We start from the raw sequence: 6,188 nt of genomic DNA, 5'->3' as shown, positions 1-6,188 counted from the left end.
TTGATTTAAGCAAACATTTTAATATAATTATTTACTAAAATATTATTTGTAAAAGTTAACAATTAATAGCAAATTTAGCAAATGCTAGTTAAATTATTTCCAAAGATGTGAATATGTTGCAATAATTAAAAACTATGCTCTTCTAAGAAGTTTTATGAAAGTAGTAAGTATTCATGATATACTGTTAAATGGAAAATAAATAATTCAAAAGTGCATATATATATATAAACATATATATTCTAATTTTAATCATTTGAAAAGGAAAAAAAAAGAAGAAATTAACCAGCATCTCAGGATGGCAGAATTAGAAATTACACATCATTTTTTGCCTTAATTCTACTTGTTTTTAATTTTCAAAATTTTTAACAAAGTAAGACATGACTTTCATAATTGTAGGGAAAAAATGTAGAAGGAATCTCTACAATGTACACAAATTCCAGTTTTCTGTAGGCAAAGGCAATTCAGTCTATTTTAATTATTTTGAGGACTAGATTTGGCTACTATGATGTTAAATGGTTGAAATAAAACCCCTAAACCTCTTTCCTGGCAGCAATGCAAATTACCAGCATTAAAGAGAGCAAAGGGACATATATTTTTATTCACACTGCTCAAATTGTGTGTCATAGGGATTAATACTTTCTCATAGTAAAACTAGAAGTTACGAATAGGAAAACAGCTCTTCCCTCCTGACTCCTAATTTAACCTTCTTTCTTGTAAAAGAAATCACATTTTAAGTTGTGCACTTCATGCCCAACATTTAGCTGTAAAAAAATGGTTAAAATTGAGACTATCACTCACCTTTAAATCTTAACTTTAGTATGGGGCAATTTTTGTTTTATTTTCTTTGACTTTACAATTAAACTTAATAGCCAGGTATATGTATTAATGTAAGAGACAAAAAGTCATTAAAAATATATTTACTAAAGCTCTTAAATGACCTTATTATACTGGTGCTATACCAAATTTTATAGAACATTATGTAATCTTACATGAAGTACTTGGGACATCAGCATTTATATCTGTTGACATTATAAATTCTCAGATATTTAAAATAATATTTTAATAATAAAGAGTATATTTATAGTACCATCAATTAATAACTTCCTTTGACATAAGGCAGTCTTGAATTTCTGTACATTTTTTTTAATTTTAATATAATTATTTTATTTTCTAATATTGTTTTTTTTGTTGCTTTTAATTTGTAAGTATTCAGATTTTCTGTATACCCAACAGCAAAGATTGACAACCACAGCCTTAGATTTAGGTCAGCACAGAGGCCCCTATAGAATGCAAACATCAATATTTATAACTAAAAAGATACACAGTAGGTAAGTGGCAGAAGATAACTTTTATCCTGAAGTGATAATATTTTATCTTTCTGATCCAAAATAAATTCCCCCTATTTCACCCAATACTTCCTTTGCTATGATTCTCTTCCTAAATAAATGGCATCATCATAAACCGAATTGCCCAGGCCAGAAACAGAGTCATCATAATTTCCTCATTCTAAAAATCTCATTAGTTACTAAAGCCTTTTTCTGTCTCCTGCCCATTTCTCTCCAATTTTAGTGCTACCTGCATCTTACTGAATGTCACCATCAATTTTCACCAGGATGATACTGTTAACTTAAAAATAAGAAGCTAAAGTGAGAGGCAAAAAGCGTTGTAGATCAAAAGTCAAATAAAAAAGAACTGCAATTTTGGGAAGCCCTGATTTAGGCAGAAACTCAAATAGCGTTCCAATTATGGGGTGAAGGCAAGGAGTTTTTATGAGAAAGGGAAGGGAAATAATTACATGAATCGAAGGAAGAAATTTCTATTGGTGCTGATAAGCTAAGTTATTCCTTAGCTATACATGGTGGTGCTAATTCTAAAGAATGTTCTAAATTTTCAGTGCTCATTGTCAGGATGTCTGCCTTACTGTTAGTATGATAGTTGTTTGGAATACAGTTTTGGTTTGGACCAGCTCAAAGTTTATTTTGCCCAGCTCAAACATTCCAGAGGTTTGAGGAGTAAAATGTGCAAGGCAATTCCTCTGGGATGGCATCTGTGACTTCATTTTGAAATATCTCCATTTATATCTTTTTCCACAATACTGTGGTTTCCAGCTATTCACCACACATTTTTATGTTTTTTGTCAAAATATTTTTGACAACTCCATAAAACCTATTATCCACATTGCATCTACAGTGCTTTTTAAAAATACAAGTATCATCTTAAAAGGGAAGATGAACCCACATCACTCTTTAAGTACTATGTCATTTTTCTGAATCCTATTTGCTATTTTTATTCACACAGAAATCTCTCAAGAGATGGCCGCACTAGCACATTCTAAGTGTCCACCTTCCATTCACTGCAAATTGGATCTAGCTCCCAAAACCATTCTTAAAAAAAACTGTTTTATAAAAGTCAGGAACAATTTCCTTGTTTTAAGTCCAAAAGTATCTTCTATTTCTCTTATGAAACCTCACAGCATCATTCAATGCTTTTGAACCCTTCCTTCTTCATGAAGTTATTTTCTCTTCGTTTTCCAGGTAACTCTCTGTTTTCTTTTTCTGTTCCTTTTACACTCGACCTCTAAATGTTAAAAAGTCCCAAGACTTTATCCTGGACCACTCTCTCTTCCTAATGTAGGGAATCAGAATAAGCTGTCCCAAAATATGTCACTTTGGCATAAAGATTATTTTGAGCCAAAGGCAGATGAGACCCAGCTGAAAGAGAAAAAGCTCTCTGCCCTCCTCTGTCTCGTACCAAGAAGGGCAAAACAACTCTTAATCACTGGAGGCTCTTATCAGCCCAAAGATAGCATCAAGAAGAATCTATAGCAAACTTTACTAATATAATGCTTATCTTCAGTCAGTTTCTCCCATATATTTACCTTCCCATAGTTGGCCACCTCTAAAACCTAAAGCCTCTTTCTTTTGTCTACTCATTTCTCTACACATTTATCACCCTTTGTCAAGATACTATACAAGCTCCAACTTCTAATCAACCCTTTGAGTTACTCACAGCTGAGTTGCTCCCACATGTATGTACACTGCACACATCAATAAAATTTGTATGTATTTCTCTTATTATATTTGTATTTTTAAACTTGATTCTCCTTTAAGATATAGATGCATATATTAAACTTTCTATTTTATATCTATATTTATAGTAAACATAATATAACTGATTCTCATCATCACTCAAGCAGTTTTCTTCATTTTAAGAAGTAGCCTTGTGTGTTAGTTTCCTTCTGTATTAGTTACTGTAACAAAATCATAGCAAACTTGGTGGCTTTAAGCAATACGAGATTTTAGTATCTTAAAGTTCTAGAGGTCAGAAGTCTGAAATGGTTTTCACTGGGCTAAAATCAAGGTGTGACAGAGCTACATCTTTTCTGGAATAAGGTAAATCTGCTCCCTTGTCTTTTCCAGCTCCTAAATGCCTCCTACATTTCTTGGCTTTTAATCTCTTTCTCCAGTTTCAAAGCCAGCAGTGTGGCAGCTTCAAATATCAATCTGACTCTAACCTTCTTTCTCTCTCTTCCACATTTTATAGACCCTGTGATTACATTGGGGCCACCTGGGTAGTCCAAGATGATGTCTCCATCTCAAGACTCTTAACTTAATCAAAAGTCAAAGTCTCTTTGCCATGTAAGGTAATATATTCTCAGATTTCAGCGATTATGACATGGGCATCTTCGAAGGTCATTATTCTATCACATACTCCATCTTTATATTTCCTCAGGTCTAATCCTGGGCATTATATTCTCAACAATTTGTTCTTTCTACAGTGTTTGTGTTGATAACTTTATTGAATAAGGTTTCAATATAAAAGGTCTCTGCTCAGCTGTCTCTGAACTATCTACTTCATTTCATTGATCTATTTGTTCTTATTGTTTTTATACTAATATAATACTTTTTTCCTATTCATATGACTTTGTAACAGTCTATTTTAACAATTTTAGGCCGAGTTATTCTTTTTTATCTTCTTTCATAATTGTCTTATTTACACATAGAATTTTCTTTTTCCTGATAAATTTTTAGACTAAATTAATAATTTCCAAAAACACTCAGCTGATTTTTTATTAGAATTGCTTTTAATTGATAAAATTAATTTGGAGAGAATTATCTCTCTATATCCATTAATAGAGTTCTAAAATTTTCTCCATAAAAGTATATGTAATCTCTGATATTTCCTAGATACTATATAGGTTTATTTGATAGTGTGAACACATTTTATTATGTAATATATTCTGTGGTTGGTTATTGCAAATATAGAATAACTATTGATGCTTATAGATTGATTTGTATTTGGCAATCTTGGTGATATTTATTCTAATTATTCGATTATGGATTTTGTTGCTTTATCTAGGTTTCTAATAATTACTTTTATTGTAATAACAAGTTTACTATACTTATTTTTATTTCCTTACAGCTTTTTATGGAACTTTTTCCTATGTTGAATAGAAGTGGTGAGAGTAACACCATTGTTTTATTCATGATATTAAAGGAAGGTATCTAAACTTTCTCTCTTAAATGGATGCCTGACATTAACTGCTCTCAAATATTTCCAGTTATCTAAGAAACTTGTTCATAAACACATATTGACATTTATAAAATAATTTTTCTTCAGGATTGGATGATCATATGATTTTTCTCTCTAAGCTTATTAATATGATAAAATGTAGTGATGAGTTTTCTAATGCTGAATCATTCTTACATTGCTGAGATAACTCTTAATTGATCATAAAGGTGACTTTTGAATATTCAGTAGAATAGCATTTGTAAATATCTTATTTAGAAATTTTTCAAAGATTTTGTAAGTAATACAGAAAAGCATTTTGATTTTTTAATTTTTACTATCCAGTTTGGGAATCAAAAGTACATAGTTTCATGTCATTCATAAATAATGAAAATATGACTTCTTCGTTTCTTATTTGAATGCCTTTTATGTCTTTCTCTTGCCTGATTACACTTGCTAAGGCCTCCAATGTTATATTGAATAACAGTGGCAATACTGGACAGCCTTATCTTATTTCTGATCTTAGAGAGAAGGGTTTTAGTTTTCACCCTTAAGTATAATGTTGGCTGAATGTTTGTCATATATGGCCTTTATTATATTAAAGTACTTTCCTTCTATACTGATTTTGTTAAGTGTTTTGATCATAAGTGGATGCTGTATCTTGTAGTACATATACACAATGGAATATTACTCAGCCATAAGAAGAGATGAAATACTGCCATTTGCGACAACATGGATTGACCTCGAGATAATCATGCTAAGCGAAATAAGCCAGAGAAAAAAAGTTGAAAATCACATGATATCACTTATATGTGAGATATAAACTTAAAAGCAACAAACAAACAAACAGAGACTCATGGACATGGATAATAGATTAGTGGTTACCAGAGGATAGGGGAAAAGGGAGGAAGGGGGAGGTAGGTGGAATAAAAGAGGTCAAATATGTGGTGATGGAAAGAAATCTAATTATGGGAGGGGAACACACAATGCAACATATATATGCCCTACTGTTAAATTGCATACCTGAAACTTATTGTATTTCATTAACAAACGTCACCCAAAAAATAAATTAATTAATTATTTTTTTAAAAAAGTACATGGTTTATAAAATAACTTGGGTAAAGTTCTCTTTTTTATAGTTTAATAGAATAACTTTTTAAATGTAGGAAATATATATTGTTATGAACTAATTGTGTGTCCTCAATTCATATGATGAAACTCTAACCCCTAATGTGAATGTATTTGATGATGGGGTCTTCAAAGAGGTAATTTAGATTAAATGAGGCTATAAGGATGGGGCATCAATCTGATAGGACTGGTGCCCTTATAAGAAGATGAAGAAAGAAGAAAAGAAGAAGAAACATCAGGACTGTGTGTGTGTGTACAGAGAGGAAAGGTCACGTGAGGATGCAAAAAGAAGATGATTATCTGCAAGCCAAGGAGAAAGGGCTGAGGAGAAATCAAATCTGGCAATACCTTGATCTTGGACTTCCCGACTCCAGAATTATAAAAAATAAATTTTGTTGTTGAAGCCACTTAGTCTGTCATATTCTGTTATGGCAGCCATAGCAAACCAATACAAATATTCCTTGAGCATTTGGTAGACATTACCTATAATACCATTTTGGCTTCTGCTTTCATGGAGAAAGTTCTTTTAGTTATTTTAATGCATTGACCTG

Source organism: Pteropus vampyrus, unplaced genomic scaffold (assembly GCF_000151845.1).
Source record: "Pteropus vampyrus isolate Shadow unplaced genomic scaffold, Pvam_2.0 Scaffold108, whole genome shotgun sequence".
Classification (NCBI taxonomy): Eukaryota; Metazoa; Chordata; class Mammalia; order Chiroptera; family Pteropodidae; genus Pteropus; species Pteropus vampyrus.
Note: the sequence above shows the minus strand (reverse complement) of the source record.